At 45.1% G+C, this 24544-nt stretch overlaps 9 pseudogenes; all 9 read right to left on the reverse strand.

The window, feature by feature from the left end:
• Positions 1–299: 299 nt before the first annotated feature.
• LOC148002050 (5S ribosomal RNA) lies at positions 300–417 on the reverse strand (annotated as a pseudogene).
• A 5200-nt stretch (positions 418–5617) lies between these two features.
• LOC148002051 (5S ribosomal RNA) lies at positions 5618–5735 on the reverse strand (annotated as a pseudogene).
• A 2393-nt stretch (positions 5736–8128) lies between these two features.
• LOC148002052 (5S ribosomal RNA) lies at positions 8129–8246 on the reverse strand (annotated as a pseudogene).
• A 2424-nt stretch (positions 8247–10670) lies between these two features.
• Positions 10671–10788, reverse strand: LOC148002053 (5S ribosomal RNA; annotated as a pseudogene).
• A 2362-nt stretch (positions 10789–13150) lies between these two features.
• LOC148002054 (5S ribosomal RNA) lies at positions 13151–13268 on the reverse strand (annotated as a pseudogene).
• Positions 13269–15720: 2452 nt separating this feature from the next.
• Positions 15721–15838, reverse strand: LOC148002055 (5S ribosomal RNA; annotated as a pseudogene).
• Positions 15839–18166: 2328 nt separating this feature from the next.
• On the reverse strand, positions 18167–18284 carry LOC148002056 (5S ribosomal RNA; annotated as a pseudogene).
• Positions 18285–20726: 2442 nt separating this feature from the next.
• On the reverse strand, positions 20727–20844 carry LOC148002057 (5S ribosomal RNA; annotated as a pseudogene).
• Positions 20845–23169: 2325 nt separating this feature from the next.
• Positions 23170–23287, reverse strand: LOC148002058 (5S ribosomal RNA; annotated as a pseudogene).
• Positions 23288–24544: the final 1257 nt, after the last annotated feature.

Here is a 24544-nt window from a genome sequence, read left to right on the forward strand (position 1 = left end):
GTTTTTTAAGGTTGCTTTGTTGTTTTGGTTTCTGTTGGTTTGTTACGCACATGGTCTCACTGTGTATCCCTGCTGTCCTGAAATCTCCTCCTGAGCTCCTGAGCTCCTGAGCTCCTGAGCTCCTGAGCTCCTGAGCTCCTGAGCTCCTGAGCTCCTGAGCTCCTGAGCTCCTGAGCTCCTGAGCTCCTGAGCTCCTGAGCTCCTGAGCTCCTGAGCTCCTGAGCTCCTGAGCTCCTGAGCTCCTGATTTTGATTGCCTGGCAAGAGCTCTACCACTGAGTTAAATCCCCAACCCCCAAAAGCCTACAGCACCCGGTATCCCAGGTGGTCTCCCATCCACGTACTAAGCATGCCCGACCCTGCTTAGCTTCCGAGATCAGACGAGATCGGGCGCGTTCCGGGTGGTATGGCTGTAGGCTCTTCTGACATTTTTTTAAGGAATATAAAACTATTCATTGACACAGCCAGAATACGGCAGATACATAGGTGAATGCGAGCAACAAACCAGTGAACTGAGCGCAGGACCCCAGTTGAAGAAATCAGAGAAAGGACTAAAAGAGCTTGAAGGGACTTGAGACCCCATATGAACAACAACACCAACCAACCAGAGCTTCCAGGGACTAAACCACAGCAGGACTTAATGGCCAACCTCAGCTCTAACCATGATTCTACTTCCACATCAAACAGATTCCATGAATCATAACCTTTTAGTACAGATTTTAACTTCCTACAAAGGAATGTTTCAACCAGAGGAAACTTTACACGGAACAGCTGACTCGGACCTGCCTCTGTAGATCAGCTGGCCTCTTAAATCACAGCTCCACCTGCCTCTAGAGTTCTGGCATTAAAGGTGCACAACACCACACTAGGCCAAGTCTTGTTGTTAAATCAAGCTACTACTTCGTTTAATTCCGTTTTCTGAAGGTGGAGTTGGTATGAAAATAAACTACTGTATTTATTTGATAATACATCAATTCTGATGGGCTTGCTTTTAAACTATCCAATACATTACAGACTCTGCTTAATCCGAAAGGTTATGGTATCAGGAAAATGGTCAGGCTGATGGCCTCTCATCAACCTGTGTTTTCACGTTCAGCTCTTTTGAGTATTAAAAGCAAGCTAAAACAGACAGGTTATGTAAGTGTTTTATGCATACACTGCGTACAAACAAACGCGCCCGCGCACACACACACACACACACACACACACACACACACACACACACACCAGAATGGTCCTTCTGTGTCCCAGTTAAAAATAAGTTCTGACTTGAGTCATGACTGTAAAATCTCCCCAGTGTTTAAGAAAAGCTGTTCTTCAAGCCGAGGAAATACAACATGGTGTCAAGTACTCTACTGTTACAGGAAGCAACTACAGAGAGCTCTCACTCGCTCAAAGGAGTCAGTGCCTTTTGACGCAGAACGAAAACCAAAAATCTCCCAACTACTGCCAATGCTTTCAAAACTAGCATATCAGACTTGATTTTCATCAGGATGCTCTTTGATCCACACTAGTAATTCAAAACCCAAGATCCAGATCATTCATATATATATATATATATATATATTTTATATACATATATATAATATTGTGTATTTATATATGCAAACAATTATTGTACTTCATTTCGGTACAAGAATGCCAAATCAGCCACTCCTCATAGAAGGCGATGACAATCTGAGGCCACTTCATATTCGCCTCCTTTGCTTGTCAGCAGCATCTCTCTTCTTCGATTTGCTCTCATCGGATTCACTATCAGATAAAGATTTCCTTTTTGGACAATCGTTTTCTTTACCAGCTTTTCGAGAATGAAGAAGTGCTTCAATTAATTCTGGACAATCTAAATTTTCTCCTGGTACCCAAGTATTATCGGCATCTGTAAACCCCTTCCACTTCACGAAATAGTTCACTACACAATGGTTCAGTACTTTTTCTACCACAAATTCTTCAGGCTCAGCATCTTCAACTCTTTTACTCTTTCCATTCTGTTTTTTTTTTTCCCAATTTTTGCAATGTAGTTTTATTGGAGGCCATTTTTAAAATTTAATCGGAGACTTGAAGCGCGCTCAGATGCTCAGGGCCGCGGATTCTGCAGAGTCTCCCGCCTATGTGATTCAGCTCAGGCACATCCTAGAGGAGGGGTTCCTCTGACATTTTTAAAGTCTATTTTTAGGGTTGGGGATTTAACTCAGTCGTAGGGCACATGCCTAGCAAGCACAAGGCCCTGGGTTCGATGCTTAGCTCTGGGGAAGGAAAAAAAAAGGCAAAATAAAAGTTGTGAAGTCGGGCTGGAAGGATGGCTTAGTGGTTAAGAGCACTGACTGCTCTTCCAGAGGTTCTGAGTTCAAATCCCAGCAACGACATGGTGTCTCACAGCCATCTGTAGTGAGATCTGATGCCCTCTTCTGGTGTGTCTGAAGACAGCTACAGTGTACTTATATATAAGAAATACATCTTTTTTAAAAAAGTTGTAAAGTCTATTTCTGTTTGTTGGTGTGGTTTGGTTTGTTTTGGGATGGGTTTTTTAAGGTTGCTTTGTTGTTTTGGTTTCTGTTGGTTTGTTACGCACATGGTCTCACTGTGTATCCCTGCTGTCCTGAAATCTCCTCCTGAGCTCCTGAGCTCCTGAGCTCCTGAGCTCCTGAGCTCCTGAGCTCCTGAGCTCCTGAGCTCCTGAGCTCCTGAGCTCCTGAGCTCCTGAGCTCCTGAGCTCCTGAGCTCCTGAGCTCCTGAGCTCCTGAGCTCCTGAGCTCCTGAGCTCCTGAGCTCCTGAGCTCCTGAGCTCCTGAGCTCCTGAGCTCCTGAGCTCCTGAGCTCCTGAGCTCCTGAGCTCCTGAGCTCCTGAGCTCCTGAGCTCCTGAGCTCCTGAGCTCCTGAGCTCCTGAGCTCCTGAGCTCCTGAGCTCCTGAGCTCCTGAGCTCCTGAGCTCCTGAGCTCCTGAGCTCCTGAGCTCCTGAGCTCCTGAGCTCCTGAGCTCCTGAGCTCCTGAGCTCCTGAGCTCCTGAGCTCCTGAGCTCCTGAGCTCCTGAGCTCCTGAGCTCCTGAGCTCCTGAGCTCCTGAGCTCCTGAGCTCCTGAGCTCCTGAGCTCCTGAGCTCCTGAGCTCCTGAGCTCCTGAGCTCCTGAGCTCCTGAGCTCCTGAGCTCCTGAGCTCCTGAGCTCCTGAGCTCCTGAGCTCCTGAGCTCCTGAGCTCCTGAGCTCCTGAGCTCCTGAGCTCCTGAGCTCCTGAGCTCCTGAGCTCCTGAGCTCCTGAGCTCCTGAGCTCCTGAGCTCCTGAGCTCCTGAGCTCCTGAGCTCCTGAGCTCCTGAGCTCCTGAGCTCCTGAGCTCCTGAGCTCCTGAGCTCCTGAGCTCCTGAGCTCCTGAGCTCCTGAGCTCCTGAGCTCCTGAGCTCCTGAGCTCCTGAGCTCCTGAGCTCCTGAGCTCCTGAGCTCCTGAGCTCCTGAGCTCCTGAGCTCCTGAGCTCCTGAGCTCCTGAGCTCCTGAGCTCCTGAGCTCCTGAGCTCCTGAGCTCCTGAGCTCCTGAGCTCCTGAGCTCCTGAGCTCCTGAGCTCCTGAGCTCCTGAGCTCCTGAGCTCCTGAGCTCCTGAGCTCCTGAGCTCCTGAGCTCCTGAGCTCCTGAGCTCCTGAGCTCCTGAGCTCCTGAGCTCCTGAGCTCCTGAGCTCCTGAGCTCCTGAGCTCCTGAGCTCCTGAGCTCCTGAGCTCCTGAGCTCCTGAGCTCCTGAGCTCCTGAGCTCCTGAGCTCCTGAGCTCCTGAGCTCCTGAGCTCCTGAGCTCCTGAGCTCCTGAGCTCCTGAGCTCCTGAGCTCCTGAGCTCCTGAGCTCCTGAGCTCCTGAGCTCCTGAGCTCCTGAGCTCCTGAGCTCCTGAGCTCCTGAGCTCCTGAGCTCCTGAGCTCCTGAGCTCCTGAGCTCCTGAGCTCCTGAGCTCCTGAGCTCCTGAGCTCCTGAGCTCCTGAGCTCCTGAGCTCCTGAGCTCCTGAGCTCCTGAGCTCCTGAGCTCCTGAGCTCCTGAGCTCCTGAGCTCCTGAGCTCCTGAGCTCCTGAGCTCCTGAGCTCCTGAGCTCCTGAGCTCCTGAGCTCCTGAGCTCCTGAGCTCCTGAGCTCCTGAGCTCCTGAGCTCCTGAGCTCCTGAGCTCCTGAGCTCCTGAGCTCCTGAGCTCCTGAGCTCCTGAGCTCCTGAGCTCCTGAGCTCCTGAGCTCCTGAGCTCCTGAGCTCCTGAGCTCCTGAGCTCCTGAGCTCCTGAGCTCCTGAGCTCCTGAGCTCCTGAGCTCCTGAGCTCCTGAGCTCCTGAGCTCCTGAGCTCCTGAGCTCCTGAGCTCCTGAGCTCCTGAGCTCCTGAGCTCCTGAGCTCCTGAGCTCCTGAGCTCCTGAGCTCCTGAGCTCCTGAGCTCCTGAGCTCCTGAGCTCCTGAGCTCCTGAGCTCCTGAGCTCCTGAGCTCCTGAGCTCCTGAGCTCCTGAGCTCCTGAGCTCCTGAGCTCCTGAGCTCCTGAGCTCCTGAGCTCCTGAGCTCCTGAGCTCCTGAGCTCCTGAGCTCCTGAGCTCCTGAGCTCCTGAGCTCCTGAGCTCCTGAGCTCCTGAGCTCCTGAGCTCCTGAGCTCCTGAGCTCCTGAGCTCCTGAGCTCCTGAGCTCCTGAGCTCCTGAGCTCCTGAGCTCCTGAGCTCCTGAGCTCCTGAGCTCCTGAGCTCCTGAGCTCCTGAGCTCCTGAGCTCCTGAGCTCCTGAGCTCCTGAGCTCCTGAGCTCCTGAGCTCCTGAGCTCCTGAGCTCCTGAGCTCCTGAGCTCCTGAGCTCCTGAGCTCCTGAGCTCCTGAGCTCCTGAGCTCCTGAGCTCCTGAGCTCCTGAGCTCCTGAGCTCCTGAGCTCCTGAGCTCCTGAGCTCCTGAGCTCCTGAGCTCCTGAGCTCCTGAGCTCCTGAGCTCCTGAGCTCCTGAGCTCCTGAGCTCCTGAGCTCCTGAGCTCCTGAGCTCCTGAGCTCCTGAGCTCCTGAGCTCCTGAGCTCCTGAGCTCCTGAGCTCCTGAGCTCCTGAGCTCCTGAGCTCCTGAGCTCCTGAGCTCCTGAGCTCCTGAGCTCCTGAGCTCCTGAGCTCCTGAGCTCCTGAGCTCCTGAGCTCCTGAGCTCCTGAGCTCCTGAGCTCCTGAGCTCCTGAGCTCCTGAGCTCCTGAGCTCCTGAGCTCCTGAGCTCCTGAGCTCCTGAGCTCCTGAGCTCCTGAGCTCCTGAGCTCCTGAGCTCCTGAGCTCCTGAGCTCCTGAGCTCCTGAGCTCCTGAGCTCCTGAGCTCCTGAGCTCCTGAGCTCCTGAGCTCCTGAGCTCCTGAGCTCCTGAGCTCCTGAGCTCCTGAGCTCCTGAGCTCCTGAGCTCCTGAGCTCCTGAGCTCCTGAGCTCCTGAGCTCCTGAGCTCCTGAGCTCCTGAGCTCCTGAGCTCCTGAGCTCCTGAGCTCCTGAGCTCCTGAGCTCCTGAGCTCCTGAGCTCCTGAGCTCCTGAGCTCCTGAGCTCCTGAGCTCCTGAGCTCCTGAGCTCCTGAGCTCCTGAGCTCCTGAGCTCCTGAGCTCCTGAGCTCCTGATTTTGATTGCCTGGCAAGAGCTCTACCACTGAGTTAAATCCCCAACCCCCAAAAGCCTACAGCACCCGGTATCCCAGGTGGTCTCCCATCCACGTACTAAGCATGCCCGACCCTGCTTAGCTTCCGAGATCAGACGAGATCGGGCGCGTTCCGGGTGGTATGGCTGTAGGCTCTTCTGACATTTTTTTAAGGAATATAAAACTATTCATTGACACAGCCAGAATACGGCAGATACATAGGTGAATGCGAGCAACAAACCAGTGAACTGAGCGCAGGACCCCAGTTGAAGAAATCAGAGAAAGGACTAAAAGAGCTTGAAGGGACTTGAGACCCCATATGAACAACAACACCAACCAACCAGAGCTTCCAGGGACTAAACCACAGCAGGACTTAATGGCCAACATCAGCTCTAACCATGATTCTACTTCCACATCAAACAGATTCCATGAATCATAACCTTTTAGTACAGATTTTAACTTCCTACAAAGGAATGTTTCAACCAGAGGAACCTTTACACAGAACAGCTGACTCGGACCTGCCTCTGTAGATCAGCTGGCCTCTTAAATCACAGCTCCACCTGCCTCTAGAGTTCTGGCATTAAAGGTGCACACCACCACACTAGGCCAAGTCTTGTTGTTAAATCAAGCTACTACTTCGTTTAATTCCGTTTTCTGAAGGTGGAGTTGGTATGAAAATAAACTACTGTATTTATTTGATAATACATCAATTCTGATGGGCTTGCTTTTAAACTATCCAATACATTACAGACTCTGCTTAATCCGAAAGGTTATGGTATCAGGAAAATGGTCAGGCTGATGGCCTCTCATCAACCTGTGTTTTCACGTTCAGCTCTTTTGAGTATTAAAAGCAAGCTAAAACAGACAGGTTATGTAAGTGTTTTATGCATACACTGCATACAAACAAACGCGCCCGCGCACACACACACACACACACACACACACACACACACACACCAGAATGGTCCTTCTGTGTCCCAGTTAAAAATAAGTTCTGACTTGAGTCATGACTGTAAAATCTCCCCAGTGTTTAAGAAAAGCTGTTCTTCAAGCCGAGGAAATACAACATGGTGTCAAGTACTCTACTGTTACAGGAAGCAACTACAGAGAGCTCTCACTCGCTCAAAGGAGTCAGTGCCTTTTGACGCAGAACGAAAACCAAAAATCTCCCAACTACTGCCAATGCTTTCAAAACTAGCATATCAGACTTGATTTTCATCAGGATGCTCTTTGATCCACACTAGTAATTCAAAACCCAAGATCCAGATCATTCATATATATATATATATATATATATTTTATATACATATATATAATATTGTGTATTTATATATGCAAACAATTATTGTACTTCATTTCGGTACAAGAATGCCAAATCAGCCACTCCTCATAGAAGGCGATGACAATCTGAGGCCACTTCATATTCGCCTCCTTTGCTTGTCAGCAGCATCTCTCTTCTTCGATTTGCTCTCATCGGATTCACTATCAGATAAAGATTTCCTTTTTGGACAATCGTTTTCTTTACCAGCTTTTCGAGAATGAAGAAGTGCTTCAATTAATTCTGGACAATCTAAATTTTCTCCTGGTACCCAAGTATTATCGGCATCTGTAAACCCCTTCCACTTCACGAAATAGTTCACTACACAATGGTTCAGTACTTTTTCTACCACAAATTCTTCAGGCTCAGCATCTTCAACTCTTTTACTCTTTCCATTCTGTTTTTTTTTTCCCAATTTTTGCAATGTAGTTTTATTGGAGGCCATTTTTAAAATTTAATCGGAGACTTGAAGCGCGCTCAGATGCTCAGGGCCGCGGATTCTGCAGAGTCTCCCGCCTATGTGATTCAGCTCAGGCACATCCTAGAGGAGGGGTTCCTCTGACATTTTTAAAGTCTATTTTTAGGGTTGGGGATTTAACTCAGTCGTAGGGCACATGCCTAGCAAGCACAAGGCCCTGGGTTCGATCCTTAGCTCTGGGGAAGGAAAAAAAAAGGCAAAATAAAAGTTGTGAAGTCGGGCTGGAAGGATGGCTTAGTGGTTAAGAGCACTGACTGCTCTTCCAGAGGTTCTGAGTTCAAATCCCAGCAACGACATGGTGTCTCACAGCCATCTGTAGTGAGATCTGATGCCCTCTTCTGGTGTGTCTGAAGACAGCTACAGTGTACTTATATATAAGAAATACATCTTTTTTAAAAAAGTTGTAAAGTCTATTTCTGTTTGTTGGTGTGGTTTGGTTTGGTTTGGGATGGGTTTTTTAAGGTTGCTTTGTTGTTTTGGTTTCTGTTGGTTTGTTACGCACATGGTCTCACTGTGTATCCCTGCTGTCCTGAAATCTCCTCCTGAGCTCCTGAGCTCCTGAGCTCCTGAGCTCCTGAGCTCCTGAGCTCCTGAGCTCCTGAGCTCCTGAGCTCCTGAGCTCCTGAGCTCCTGAGCTCCTGAGCTCCTGAGCTCCTGAGCTCCTGAGCTCCTGAGCTCCTGAGCTCCTGAGCTCCTGATTTTGATTGCCTGGCAAGAGCTCTACCACTGAGTTAAATCCCCAACCCCCAAAAGCCTACAGCACCCGGTATCCCAGGTGGTCTCCCATCCACGTACTAAGCATGCCCGACCCTGCTTAGCTTCCGAGATCAGACGAGATCGGGCGCGTTCCGGGTGGTATGGCTGTAGGCTCTTCTGACATTTTTTTAAGGAATATAAAACTATTCATTGACACAGCCAGAATACGGCAGATACATAGGTGAATGCGAGCAACAAACCAGTGAACTGAGCGCAGGACCCCAGTTGAAGAAATCAGAGAAAGGACTAAAAGAGCTTGAAGGGACTTGAGACCCCATATGAACAACAACACCAACCAACCAGAGCTTCCAGGGACTAAACCACAGCAGGACTTAATGGCCAACCTCAGCTCTAACCATGATTCTACTTCCACATCAAACAGATTCCATGAATCATAACCTTTTAGTACAGATTTTAACTTCCTACAAAGGAATGTTTCAACCAGAGGAAACTTTACACGGAACAGCTGACTCGGACCTGCCTCTGTAGATCAGCTGGCCTCTTAAATCACAGCTCCACCTGCCTCTAGAGTTCTGGCATTAAAGGTGCACACCACCACACTAGGCCAAGTCTTGTTGTTAAATCAAGCTACTACTTCGTTTAATTCCGTTTTCTGAAGGTGGAGTTGGTATGAAAATAAACTACTGTATTTATTTGATAATACATCAATTCTGATGGGCTTGCTTTTAAACTATCCAATACATTACAGACTCTGCTTAATCCGAAAGGTTATGGTATCAGGAAAATGGTCAGGCTGATGGCCTCTCATCAACCTGTGTTTTCACGTTCAGCTCTTTTGAGTATTAAAAGCAAGCTAAAACAGACAGGTTATGTAAGTGTTTTATGCATACACTGCGTACAAACAAACGCGCGCGCACACACACACACACACACACACACACACACACACACACACCAGAATGGTCCTTCTGTGTCCCAGTTAAAAATAAGTTCTGACTTGAGTCATGACTGTAAAATCTCCCCAGTGTTTAAGAAAAGCTGTTCTTCAAGCCGAGGAAATACAACATGGTGTCAAGTACTCTACTGTTACAGGAAGCAACTACAGAGAGCTCTCACTCGCTCAAAGGAGTCAGTGCCTTTTGACGCAGAACGAAAACCAAAAATCTCCCAACTACTGCCAATGCTTTCAAAACTAGCATATCAGACTTGATTTTCATCAGGATGCTCTTTGATCCACACTAGTAATTCAAAACCCAAGATCCAGATCATTCATATATATATATATATATATATATATATATATATTTTATATACATATATATAATATTGTGTATTTATATATGCAAACAATTATTGTACTTCATTTCGGTACAAGAATGCCAAATCAGCCACTCCTCATAGAAGGCGATGACAATCTGAGGCCACTTCATATTCGCCTCCTTTGCTTGTCAGCAGCATCTCTCTTCTTCGATTTGCTCTCATCGGATTCACTATCAGATAAAGATTTCCTTTTTGGACAATCGTTTTCTTTACCAGCTTTTCGAGAATGAAGAAGTGCTTCAATTAATTCTGGACAATCTAAATTTTCTCCTGGTACCCAAGTATTATCGGCATCTGTAAACCCCTTCCACTTCACGAAATAGTTCACTACACAATGGTTCAGTACTTTTTCTACCACAAATTCTTCAGGCTCAGCATCTTCAACTCTTTTACTCTTTCCATTCTGTTTTTTTTTTTCCCAATTTTTGCAATGTAGTTTTATTGGAGGCCATTTTTAAAATTTAATCGGAGACTTGAAGCGCGCTCAGATGCTCAGGGCCGCGGATTCTGCAGAGTCTCCCGCCTATGTGATTCAGCTCAGGCACATCCTAGAGGAGGGGTTCCTCTGACATTTTTAAAGTCTATTTTTAGGGTTGGGGATTTAACTCAGTCGTAGGGCACATGCCTAGCAAGCACAAGGCCCTGGGTTCGATCCTTAGCTCTGGGGAAGGAAAAAAAAAGGCAAAATAAAAGTTGTGAAGTCGGGCTGGAAGGATGGCTTAGTGGTTAAGAGCACTGACTGCTCTTCCAGAGGTTCTGAGTTCAAATCCCAGCAACGACATGGTGTCTCACAGCCATCTGTAGTGAGATCTGATGCCCTCTTCTGGTGTGTCTGAAGACAGCTACAGTGTACTTATATATAAGAAATACATCTTTTTTAAAAAAGTTGTAAAGTCTATTTCTGTTTGTTGGTGTGGTTTGGTTTGTTTTGGGATGGGTTTTTTAAGGTTGCTTTGTTGTTTTGGTTTCTGTTGGTTTGTTACGCACATGGTCTCACTGTGTATCCCTGCTGTCCTGAAATCTCCTCCTGAGCTCCTGAGCTCCTGAGCTCCTCCTGAGCTCCTCCTGAGCTCCTCCTGAGCTCCTCCTGAGCTCCTCCTGAGCTCCTCCTGAGCTCCTCCTGAGCTCCTCCTGAGCTCCTCCTGAGCTCCTCCTGAGCTCCTCCTGAGCTCCTGAGCTCCTCCTGAGCTCCTGAGCTCCTGATTTTGATTGCCTGGCAAGAGCTCTACCACTGAGTTAAATCCCCAACCCCCAAAAGCCTACAGCACCCGGTATCCCAGGTGGTCTCCCATCCACGTACTAAGCATGCCCGACCCTGCTTAGCTTCCGAGATCAGACGAGATCGGGCGCGTTCCGGGTGGTATGGCTGTAGGCTCTTCTGACATTTTTTTAAGGAATATAAAACTATTCATTGACACAGCCAGAATACGGCAGATACATAGGTGAATGCGAGCAACAAACCAGTGAACTGAGCGCAGGACCCCAGTTGAAGAAATCAGAGAAAGGACTAAAAGAGCTTGAAGGGACTTGAGACCCCATATGAACAACAACACCAACCAACCAGAGCTTCCAGGGACTAAACCACAGCAGGACTTAATGGCCAACATCAGCTCTAACCATGATTCTACTTCCACATCAAACAGATTCCATGAATCATAACCTTTTAGTACAGATTTTAACTTCCTACAAAGGAATGTTTCAACCAGAGGAACCTTTACACAGAACAGCTGACTCGGACCTGCCTCTGTAGATCAGCTGGCCTCTTAAATCACAGCTCCACCTGCCTCTAGAGTTCTGGCATTAAAGGTGCACACCACCACACTAGGCCAAGTCTTGTTGTTAAATCAAGCTACTACTTCGTTTAATTCCGTTTTCTGAAGGTGGAGTTGGTATGAAAATAAACTACTGTATTTATTTGATAATACATCAATTCTGATGGGCTTGCTTTTAAACTATCCAATACATTACAGACTCTGCTTAATCCGAAAGGTTATGGTATCAGGAAAATGGTCAGGCTGATGGCCTCTCATCAACCTGTGTTTTCACGTTCAGCTCTTTTGAGTATTAAAAGCAAGCTAAAACAGACAGGTTATGTAAGTGTTTTATGCATACACTGCATACAAACAAACGCGCGCACACACACACACACACACACACACACAAACACACACACACACACAAACCAGAATGGTCCTTCTGTGTCCCAGTTAAAAATAAGTTCTGACTTGAGTCATGACTGTAAAATCTCCCCAGTGTTTAAGAAAAGCTGTTCTTCAAGCCGAGGAAATACAACATGGTGTCAAGTACTCTACTGTTACAGGAAGCAACTACAGAGAGCTCTCACTCGCTCAAAGGAGTCAGTGCCTTTTGACGCAGAACGAAAACCAAAAATCTCCCAACTACTGCCAATGCTTTCAAAACTAGCATATCAGACTTGATTTTCATCAGGATGCTCTTTGATCCACACTAGTAATTCAAAACCCAAGATCCAGATCATTCATATATATATATATATATATATATATATATATGTATATTTTATATACATATATATATATAATATTGTGTATTTATATATGCAAACAATTATTGTACTTCATTTCGGTACAAGAATGCCAAATCAGCCACTCCTCATAGAAGGCGATGACAATCTGAGGCCACTTCATATTCGCCTCCTTTGCTTGTCAGCAGCATCTCTCTTCTTCGATTTGCTCTCATCGGATTCACTATCAGATAAAGATTTCCTTTTTGGACAATCGTTTTCTTTACCAGCTTTTCGAGAATGAAGAAGTGCTTCAATTAATTCTGGACAATCTAAATTTTCTCCTGGTACCCAAGTATTATCGGCATCTGTAAACCCCTTCCACTTCACGAAATAGTTCACTACACAATGGTTCAGTACTTTTTCTACCACAAATTCTTCAGGCTCAGCATCTTCAACTCTTTTACTCTTTCCATTCTGTTTTTTTTTTTCCCAATTTTTGCAATGTAGTTTTATTGGAGGCCATTTTTAAAATTTAATCGGAGACTTGAAGCGCGCTCAGATGCTCAGGGCCGCGGATTCTGCAGAGTCTCCCGCCTATGTGCTTCAGCTCAGGCACATCCTAGAGGAGGGGTTCCTCTGACATTTTTAAAGTCTATTTTTAGGGTTGGGGATTTAACTCAGTCGTAGGGCACATGCCTAGCAAGCACAAGGCCCTGGGTTCGATCCTTAGCTCTGGGGAAGGAAAAAAAAAGGCAAAATAAAAGTTGTAAAGTCGGGCTGGAAGGATGGCTTAGTGGTTAAGAGCACTGACTGCTCTTCCAGAGGTTCTGAGTTCAAATCCCAGCAACGACATGGTGTCTCACAGCCATCTGTAGTGAGATCTGATGCCCTCTTCTGGTGTGTCTGAAGACAGCTACAGTGTACTTATATATAAGAAATACATCTTTTTTAAAAAAGTTGTAAAGTCTATTTCTGTTTGTTGGTGTGGTTTGGTTTGTTTTGGGATGGGTTTTTTAAGGTTGCTTTGTTGTTTTGGTTTCTGTTGGTTTGTTACGCACATGGTCTCACTGTGTATCCCTGCTGTCCTGAAATCTCCTCCTGAGCTCCTGAGCTCCTGAGCTCCTGAGCTCCTGAGCTCCTGAGCTCCTGAGCTCCTGAGCTCCTGAGCTCCTGAGCTCCTGAGCTCCTGAGCTCCTGATTTTGATTGCCTGGCAAGAGCTCTACCACTGAGTTAAATCCCCAACCCCCAAAAGCCTACAGCACCCGGTATCCCAGGTCGTCTCCCATCCACGTACTAAGCATGCCCGACCCTGCTTAGCTTCCGAGATCAGACGAGATCGGGCGCGTTCCGGGTGGTATGGCTGTAGGCTCTTCTGACATTTTTTTAAGGAATATAAAACTATTCATTGACACAGCCAGAATACGGCAGATACATAGGTGAATGCGAGCAACAAACCAGTGAACTGAGCGCAGGACCCCAGTTGAAGAAATCAGAGAAAGGACTAAAAGAGCTTGAAGGGACTTGAGACCCCATATGAACAACAACACCAACCAACCAGAGCTTCCAGGGACTAAACCACAGCAGGACTTAATGGCCAACCTCAGCTCTAACCATGATTCTACTTCCACATCAAACAGATTCCATGAATCATAACCTTTTAGTACAGATTTTAACTTCCTACAAAGGAATGTTTCAACCAGAGGAAACTTTACACGGAACAGCTGACTCGGACCTGCCTCTGTAGATCAGCTGGCCTCTTAAATCACAGCTCCACCTGCCTCTAGAGTTCTGGCATTAAAGGTGCACAACACCACACTAGGCCAAGTCTTGTTGTTAAATCAAGCTACTACTTCGTTTAATTCCGTTTTCTGAAGGTGGAGTTGGTATGAAAATAAACTACTGTATTTATTTGATAATACATCAATTCTGATGGGCTTGCTTTTAAACTATCCAATACATTACAGACTCTGCTTAATCCGAAAGGTTATGGTATCAGGAAAATGGTCAGGCTGATGGCCTCTCATCAACCTGTGTTTTCACGTTCAGCTCTTTTGAGTATTAAAAGCAAGCTAAAACAGACAGGTTATGTAAGTGTTTTATGCATACACTGCGTACAAACAAACGCGCGCGCACACACACACACACACACACACACACACACACACACACACACCAGAATGGTCCTTCTGTGTCCCAGTTAAAAATAAGTTCTGACTTGAGTCATGACTGTAAAATCTCCCCAGTGTTTAAGAAAAGCTGTTCTTCAAGCCGAGGAAATACAACATGGTGTCAAGTACTCTACTGTTACAGGAAGCAACTACAGAGAGCTCTCACTCGCTCAAAGGAGTCAGTGCCTTTTGACGCAGAACGAAAACCAAAAATCTCCCAACTACTGCCAATGCTTTCAAAACTAGCATATCAGACTTGATTTTCATCAGGATGCTCTTTGATCCACACTAGTAATTCAAAACCCAAGATCCAGATCATTCATATATATATATATATATATATATATATATATATATATATATATTTTATATACATATATATAATATTGTGTATTTATATATGCAAACAATTATTGTACTTCATTTCGGTACAAGAATGCCAAATCAGCCACTCCTCATAGAAGGCGATGACAATCTGAGGCCACTTCATATTCGCCTCCTTTGCTTGTCAGCAGCATCTCTCTTCTTCGATTTGCTCTCATCGGATTCACTATCAGATAAAGATTTCCTTTTTGGACAATCGTTTTCTTTACCAGCTTTTCGAGAATGAAGAAGTGCTTCAATTAATTCTGGACAATCTAAATTTTCTCCTGGTACCCAAGTATTATCGGCATCTGTAAACCCCTTCCACTTCACGAAATAGTTCACTACACAATGGTTCAGTACTTTTTCTACCACAAATTCTTCAGGCTCAGCATCTTCAACTCTTTTACTCTTTCCATTCTGTTTTTTTTTTCCCAATTTTTGCAATGTAGTTTTATTGGAGGCCATTTTTAAAATTTAATCGGAGACTTGAAGCGCGCTCAGATGCTCAGGGCCGCGGATTCTGCAGAGTCTCCCGCCTATGTGATTCAGCTCAGGCACATCCTAGAGGAGGGGTTCCTCTGACATTTTTAAAGTCTATTTTTAGGGTTGGGGATTTAACTCAGTCGTAGGGCACATGCCTAGCAAGCACAAGGCCCTGGGTTCGATCCTTAGCTCTGGGGAAGGAAAAAAAAAGGCAAAATAAAAGTTGTGAAGTCGGGCTGGAAGGATGGCTTAGTGGTTAAGAGCACTGACTGCTCTTCCAGAGGTTCTGAGTTCAAATCCCAGCAACGACATGGTGTCTCACAGCCATCTGTAGTGAGATCTGATGCCCTCTTCTGGTGTGTCTGAAGACAGCTACAGTGTACTTATATATAAGAAATACATCTTTTTTAAAAAAGTTGTAAAGTCTATTTCTGTTTGTTGGTGTGGTTTGGTTTGTTTTGGGATGGGTTTTTTAAGGTTGCTTTGTTGTTTTGGTTTCTGTTGGTTTGTTACGCACATGGTCTCACTGTGTATCCCTGCTGTCCTGAAATCTCCTCCTGAGCTCCTGAGCTCCTGAGCTCCTCCTGAGCTCCTCCTGAGCTCCTCCTGAGCTCCTCCTGAGCTCCTCCTGAGCTCCTCCTGAGCTCCTCCTGAGCTCCTCCTGAGCTCCTCCTGAGCTCCTCCTGAGCTCCTCCTGAGCTCCTCCTGAGCTCCTCCTGAGCTCCTCCTGAGCTCCTCCTGAGCTCCTGATTTTGATTGCCTGGCAAGAGCTCTACCACTGAGTTAAATCCCCAACCCCCAAAAGCCTACAGCACCCGGTATCCCAGGTGGTCTCCCATCCACGTACTAAGCATGCCCGACCCTGCTTAGCTTCCGAGATCAGACGAGATCGGGCGCGTTCCGGGTGGTATGGCTGTAGGCTCTTCTGACATTTTTTTAAGGAATATAAAACTATTCATTGACACAGCCAGAATACGGCAGATACATAGGTGAATGCGAGCAACAAACCAGTGAACTGAGCGCAGGACCCCAGTTGAAGAAATCAGAGAAAGGACTAAAAGAGCTTGAAGGGACTTGAGACCCCATATGAACAACAACACCAACCAACCAGAGCTTCCAGGGACTAAACCACAGCAGGACTTAATGGCCAACATCAGCTCTAACCATGATTCTACTTCCACATCAAACAGATTCCATGAATCATAACCTTTTAGTACAGATTTTAACTTCCTACAAAGGAATGGTTCAACCAGAGGAACCTTTACACAGAACAGCTGACTCGGACCTGCCTCTGTAGATCAGCTGGCCTCTTAAATCACAGCTCCACCTGCCTCTAGAGTTCTGGCATTAAAGGTGCACACCACCACACTAGGCCAAGTCTTGTTGTTAAATCAAGCTACTACTTCGTTTAATTCCGTTTTCTGAAGGTGGAGTTGGTATGAAAATAAACTACTGTATTTATTTGATAATACATCAATTCTGATGGGCTTGCTTTTAAACTATCCAATACATTACAGACTCTGCTTAATCCGAAAGGTTATGGTATCAGGAAAATGGTCAGGCTGATGGCCTCTCATCAACCTGTGTTTTCACGTTCAGCTCTTTTGAGTATTAAAAGCAAGCTAAAACAGACAGGTTATGTAAGTGTTTTATGCATACACTGCATACAAACAAACGCGCGCACACACACACACACACACACACACACACACAAACACACACACACACACAAACCAGAATGGTCCTTCTGTGTCCCAGTTAAAAATAAGTTCTGACTTGAGTCATGACTGTAAAATCTCCCCAGTGTTTAAGAAAAGCTGTTCTTCAAGCCGAGGAAATACAACATGGTGTCAAGTACTCTACTGTTACAGGAAGCAACTACAGAGAGCTCTCACTCGCTCAAAGGAGTCAGTGCCTTTTGACGCAGAACGAAAACCAAAAATCTCCCAACTACTGCCAATGCTTTCAAAACTAGCATATCAGACTTGATTTTCATCAGGATGCTCTTTGATCCACACTAGTAATTCAAAACCCAAGATCCAGATCATTCATATATATATATATATATATATATATGTATATTTTATATACATATATATATATAATATTGTGTATTTATATATGCAAACAATTATTGTACTTCATTTCGGTACAAGAATGCCAAATCAGCCACTCCTCATAGAAGGCGATGACAATCTGAGGCCACTTCATATTCGCCTCCTTTGCTTGTCAGCAGCATCTCTCTTCTTCGATTTGCTCTCATCGGATTCACTATCAGATAAAGATTTCCTTTTTGGACAATCGTTTTCTTTACCAGCTTTTCGAGAATGAAGAAGTGCTTCAATTAATTCTGGACAATCTAAATTTTCTCCTGGTACCCAAGTATTATCGGCATCTGTAAACCCCTTCCACTTCACGAAATAGTTCACTACACAATGGTTCAGTACTTTTTCTACCACAAATTCTTCAGGCTCAGCATCTTCAACTCTTTTACTCTTTCCATTCTGTTTTTTTTTTTCCCAATTTTTGCAATGTAGTTTTATTGGAGGCCATTTTTAAAATTTAATCGGAGACTTGAAGCGCGCTCAGATGCTCAGGGCCGCGGATTCTGCAGAGTCTCCCGCCTATGTGCTTCAGCTCAGGCACATCCTAGAGGAGGGGTTCCTCTGACATTTTTAAAGTCTATTTTTAGGGTTGGGGATTTAACTCAGTCGTAGGGCACATGCCTAGCAAGCACAAGGCCCTGGGTTCGATCCTTAGCTCTGGGGAAGGAAAAAAAAAGGCAAAATAAAAGTTGTAAAGTCGGGCTGGAAGGATGGCTTAGTGGTTAAGAGCACTGACTGCTCTTCCAGAGGTTCTGAGTTCAAATCCCAGCAACGACATGGTGTCTCACAGCCATCTGTAGTGAGATCTGATGCCCTCTTCTGGTGTGTCTGAAGACAGCTACAGTGTACTTATATATAAGAAATACATCTTTTTTAAAAAAGTTGTAAAGTCTATTTCTGTTTGTTGGTGTGGTTTGGTTTGTTTTGGGATGGGTTTTTTAAGGTTGCTTTGTTGTTTTGGTTTCTGTTGGTTTGTTACGCACATGGTCTCACTGTGTATCCCTGCTGTCCTGAAATCTCCTCCTGAGCTCCTGAGCTCCTGAGCTCCTGAGCTCCTGAGCTCCTGAGCTCCTGAGCTCCTGAGCTCCTGATTTTGATTGCCTGGCAAGAGCTCTACCACTGAGTTAAATCCCCAACCCCCAAAAGCCTACAGCACCCGGTATCCCAGGTCGTCTCCCATCCACGTACTAAGCATGCCCGACCCTGCTTAGCTTCCGAGATCAGACGAGATCGGGCGCGTTCCGGGTGGTATGGCTGTAGGCTCTTCTGACATTTTTTTAAGGAATATAAAACTATTCATTGACACAGCCAGAATACGGCAGATACATAGGTGAATGCGAGCAACAAACCAGTGAACTGAGCGCAGGACCCCAGTTGAAGAAATCAGAGAAAGGACTAAAAGAGCTTGAAGGGACTTGAGACCCCATATGAACAACAACACCAACCAACCAGAGCTTCCAGGGACTAAACCACAGCAGGACTTAATGGCCAACCTCAGCTCTAACCATGATTCTACTTCCACATCAAACAGATTCCATGAATCATAACCTTTTAGTACAGATTTTAACTTCCTACAAAGGAATGTTTCAACCAGAGGAAACTTTACACGGAACAGCTGACTCGGACCTGCCTCTGTAGATCAGCTGGCCTCTTAAATCACAGCTCCACCTGCCTCTAGAGTTCTGGCATTAAAGGTGCACAACACCACACTAGGCCAAGTCTTGTTGTTAAATCAAGCTACTACTTCGTTTAATTCCGTTTTCTGAAGGTGGAGTTGGTATGAAAATAAACTACTGTATTTATTTGATAATACATCAATTCTGATGGGCTTGCTTTTAAACTATCCAATACATTACAGACTCTGCTTAATCCGAAAGGTTATGGTATCAGGAAAATGGTCAGGCTGATGGCCTCTCATCAACCTGTGTTTTCACGTTCAGCTCTTTTGAGTATTAAAAGCAAGCTAAAACAGACAGGTTATGTAAGTGTTTTATGCATACACTGCGTACAAACAAACGCGCGCGCACACACACACACACACACACACACACACACACACACACACCAGAATGGTCCTTCTGTGTCCCAGTTAAAAATAAGTTCTGACTTGAGTCATGACTGTAAAATCTCCCCAGTGTTTAAGAAAAGCTGTTCTTCAAGCCGAGGAAATACAACATGGTGTCAAGTACTCTACTGTTACAGGAAGCAACTACAGAGAGCTCTCACTCGCTCAAAGGAGTCAGTGCCTTTTGACGCAGAACGAAAACCAAAAATCTCCCAACTACTGCCAATGCTTTCAAAACTAGCATATCAGACTTGATTTTCATCAGGATGCTCTTTGATCCACACTAGTAATTCAAAACCCAAGATCCAGATCATTCATATATATATATATATATATATATATATATATATATATTTTATATACATATATATAATATTGTGTATTTATATATGCAAACAATTATTGTACTTCATTTCGGTACAAGAATGCCAAATCAGCCACTCCTCATAGAAGGCGATGACAATCTGAGGCCACTTCATATTCGCCTCCTTTGCTTGTCAGCAGCATCTCTCTTCTTCGATTTGCTCTCATCGGATTCACTATCAGATAAAGATTTCCTTTTTGGACAATCGTTTTCTTTACCAGCTTTTCGAGAATGAAGAAGTGCTTCAATTAATTCTGGACAATCTAAATTTTCTCCTGGTACCCAAGTATTATCGGCATCTGTAAACCCCTTCCACTTCACGAAATAGTTCACTACACAATGGTTCAGTACTTTTTCTACCACAAATTCTTCAGGCTCAGCATCTTCAACTCTTTTACTCTTTCCATTCTGTTTTTTTTTTTCCCAATTTTTGCAATGTAGTTTTATTGGAGGCCATTTTTAAAATTTAATCGGAGACTTGAAGCGCGCTCAGATGCTCAGGGCCGCGGATTCTGCAGAGTCTCCCGCCTATGTGATTCAGCTCAGGCACATCCTAGAGGAGGGGTTCCTCTGACATTTTTAAAGTCTATTTTTAGGGTTGGGGATTTAACTCAGTCGTAGGGCACATGCCTAGCAAGCACAAGGCCCTGGGTTCGATCCTTAGCTCTGGGGAAGGAAAAAAAAAGGCAAAATAAAAGTTGTGAAGTCGGGCTGGAAGGATGGCTTAGTGGTTAAGAGCACTGACTGCTCTTCCAGAGGTTCTGAGTTCAAATCCCAGCAACGACATGGTGTCTCACAGCCATCTGTAGTGAGATCTGATGCCCTCTTCTGGTGTGTCTGAAGACAGCTACAGTGTACTTATATATAAGAAATACATCTTTTTTAAAAAAGTTGTAAAGTCTATTTCTGTTTGTTGGTGTGGTTTGGTTTGTTTTGGGATGGGTTTTTTAAGGTTGCTTTGTTGTTTTGGTTTCTGTTGGTTTGTTACGCACATGGTCTCACTGTGTATCCCTGCTGTCCTGAAATCTCCTCCTGAGCTCCTGAGCTCCTGAGCTCCTCCTGAGCTCCTCCTGAGCTCCTCCTGAGCTCCTCCTGAGCTCCTCCTGAGCTCCTCCTGAGCTCCTCCTGAGCTCCTCCTGAGCTCCTCCTGAGCTCCTCCTGAGCTCCTCCTGAGCTCCTCCTGAGCTCCTCCTGAGCTCCTCCTGAGCTCCTGAGCTCCTGATTTTGATTGCCTGGCAAGAGCTCTACCACTGAGTTAAATCCCCAACCCCCAAAAGCCTACAGCACCCGGTATCCCAGGTGGTCTCCCATCCACGTACTAAGCATGCCCGACCCTGCTTAGCTTCCGAGATCAGACGAGATCGGGCGCGTTCCGGGTGGTATGGCTGTAGGCTCTTCTGACATTTTTTTAAGGAATATAAAACTATTCATTGACACAGCCAGAATACGGCAGATACATAGGTGAATGCGAGCAACAAACCAGTGAACTGAGCGCAGGACCCCAGTTGAAGAAATCAGAGAAAGGACTAAAAGAGCTTGAAGGGACTTGAGACCCCATATGAACAACAACACCAACCAACCAGAGCTTCCAGGGACTAAACCACAGCAGGACTTAATGGCCAACATCAGCTCTAACCATGATTCTACTTCCACATCAAACAGATTCCATGAATCATAACCTTTTAGTACAGATTTTAACTTCCTACAAAGGAATGGTTCAACCAGAGGAACCTTTACACAGAACAGCTGACTCGGACCTGCCTCTGTAGATCAGCTGGCCTCTTAAATCACAGCTCCACCTGCCTCTAGAGTTCTGGCATTAAAGGTGCACACCACCACACTAGGCCAAGTCTTGTTGTTAAATCAAGCTACTACTTCGTTTAATTCCGTTTTCTGAAGGTGGAGTTGGTATGAAAATAAACTACTGTATTTATTTGATAATACATCAATTCTGATGGGCTTGCTTTTAAACTATCCAATACATTACAGACTCTGCTTAATCCGAAAGGTTATGGTATCAGGAAAATGGTCAGGCTGATGGCCTCTCATCAACCTGTGTTTTCACGTTCAGCTCTTTTGAGTATTAAAAGCAAGCTAAAACAGACAGGTTATGTAAGTGTTTTATGCATACACTGCATACAAACAAACGCGCGCACACACACACACACACACACACACACAAACACACACACACACACAAACCAGAATGGTCCTTCTGTGTCCCAGTTAAAAATAAGTTCTGACTTGAGTCATGACTGTAAAATCTCCCCAGTGTTTAAGAAAAGCTGTTCTTCAAGCCGAGGAAATACAACATGGTGTCAAGTACTCTACTGTTACAGGAAGCAACTACAGAGAGCTCTCACTCGCTCAAAGGAGTCAGTGCCTTTTGACGCAGAACGAAAACCAAAAATCTCCCAACTACTGCCAATGCTTTCAAAACTAGCATATCAGACTTGATTTTCATCAGGATGCTCTTTGATCCACACTAGTAATTCAAAACCCAAGATCCAGATCATTCATATATATATATATATATATATATATATGTATATTTTATATACATATATATATATAATATTGTGTATTTATATATGCAAACAATTATTGTACTTCATTTCGGTACAAGAATGCCAAATCAGCCACTCCTCATAGAAGGCGATGACAATCTGAGGCCACTTCATATTCGCCTCCTTTGCTTGTCAGCAGCATCTCTCTTCTTCGATTTGCTCTCATCGGATTCACTATCAGATAAAGATTTCCTTTTTGGACAATCGTTTTCTTTACCAGCTTTTCGAGAATGAAGAAGTGCTTCAATTAATTCTGGACAATCTAAATTTTCTCCTGGTACCCAAGTATTATCGGCATCTGTAAACCCCTTCCACTTCACGAAATAGTTCACTACACAATGGTTCAGTACTTTTTCTACCACAAATTCTTCAGGCTCAGCATCTTCAACTCTTTTACTCTTTCCATTCTGTTTTTTTTTTCCCAATTTTTGCAATGTAGTTTTATTGGAGGCCATTTTTAAAATTTAATCGGAGACTTGAAGCGCGCTCAGATGCTCAGGGCCGCGGATTCTGCAGAGTCTCCCGCCTATGTGCTTCAGCTCAGGCACATCCTAGAGGAGGGGTTCCTCTGACATTTTTAAAGTCTATTTTTAGGGTTGGGGATTTAACTCAGTCGTAGGGCACATGCCTAGCAAGCACAAGGCCCTGGGTTCGATCCTTAGCTCTGGGGAAGGAAAAAAAAAGGCAAAATAAAAGTTGTAAAGTCGGGCTGGAAGGATGGCTTAGTGGTTAAGAGCACTGACTGCTCTTCCAGAGGTTCTGAGTTCAAATCCCAGCAACGACATGGTGTCTCACAGCCATCTGTAGTGAGATCTGATGCCCTCTTCTGGTGTGTCTGAAGACAGCTACAGTGTACTTATATATAAGAAATACATCTTTTTTAAAAAAGTTGTAAAGTCTATTTCTGTTTGTTGGTGTGGTTTGGTTTGTTTTGGGATGGGTTTTTTAAGGTTGCTTTGTTGTTTTGGTTTCTGTTGGTTTGTTACGCACATGGTCTCACTGTGTATCCCTGCTGTCCTGAAATCTCCTCCTGAGCTCCTGAGCTCCTGAGCTCCTGAGCTCCTGAGCTCCTGAGCTCCTGAGCTCCTGAGCTCCTGATTTTGATTGCCTGGCAAGAGCTCTACCACTGAGTTAAATCCCCAACCCCCAAAAGCCTACAGCACCCGGTATCCCAGGTCGTCTCCCATCCACGTACTAAGCATGCCCGACCCTGCTTAGCTTCCGAGATCAGACGAGATCGGGCGCGTTCCGGGTGGTATGGCTGTAGGCTCTTCTGACATTTTTTTAAGGAATATAAAACTATTCATTGACACAGCCAGAATACGGCAGATACATAGGTGAATGCGAGCAACAAACCAGTGAACTGAGCGAAGGACCCCAGTTGAAGAAATCAGAGAAAGGACTAAAAGAGCTTGAAGGGACTTGAGACCCCATATGAACAACAACACCAACCAACCAGAGCTTCCAGGGACTAAACCACAGCAGGACTTAATGGCCAACATCAGCTCTAACCATGATTCTACTTCCACATCAAACAGATTCCATGAATCATAACCTTTTAGTACAGATTTTAACTTCCTACAAAGGAATGTTTCAACCAGAGGAACCTTTACACAGAACAGCTGACTCGGACCTGCCTCTGTAGATCAGCTGGCCTCTTAAATCACAGCTCCACCTGCCTCTAGAGTTCTGGCATTAAAGGTGCACACCACCACACTAGGCCAAGTCTTGTTGTTAAATCAAGCTACTACTTCGTTTAATTCCGTTTTCTGAAGGTGGAGTTGGTATGAAAATAAACTACTGTATTTATTTGATAATACATCAATTCTGATGGGCTTGCTTTTAAACTATCCAATACATTACAGACTCTGCTTAATCCGAAAGGTTATGGTATCAGGAAAATGGTCAGGCTGATGGCCTCTCATCAACCTGTGTTTTCACGTTCAGCTCTTTTGAGTATTAAAAGCAAGCTAAAACAGACAGGTTATGTAAGTGTTTTATGCATACACTGCATACAAACAGACGCGCGCGCACACACACACACACACACACACACACACACACACACAAACCAGAATGGTCCTTCTGTGTCCCAGTTAAAAATAAGTTCTGACTTGAGTCATGACTGTAAAATCTCCCCAGTGTTTAAGAAAAGCTGTTCTTCAAGCCGAGGAAATACAACATGGTGTCAAGTACTCTACTGTTACAGGAAGCAACTACAGAGAGCTCTCACTCGCTCAAAGGAGTCAGTGCCTTTTGACGCAGAACGAAAACCAAAAATCTCCCAACTACTGCCAATGCTTTCAAAACTAGCATATCAGACTTGATTTTCATCAGGATGCTCTTTGATCCACACTAGTAATTCAAAACCCAAGATCCAGATCATTCATATATATATATATATTTTTATATACATATATATAATATTGTGTATTTATATATGCAAACAATTATTGTACTTCATTTCGGTACAAGAATGCCAAATCAGCCACTCCTCATAGAAGGCGATGACAATCTGAGGCCACT

The sequence above is a fragment of the Rattus norvegicus genome, chromosome 12 (assembly GCF_021556685.1).
Source record: "Rattus norvegicus strain SHRSP/BbbUtx chromosome 12, alternate assembly SHRSP_T2T, whole genome shotgun sequence".
NCBI classification, from domain to species: domain Eukaryota; kingdom Metazoa; phylum Chordata; class Mammalia; order Rodentia; family Muridae; genus Rattus; species Rattus norvegicus.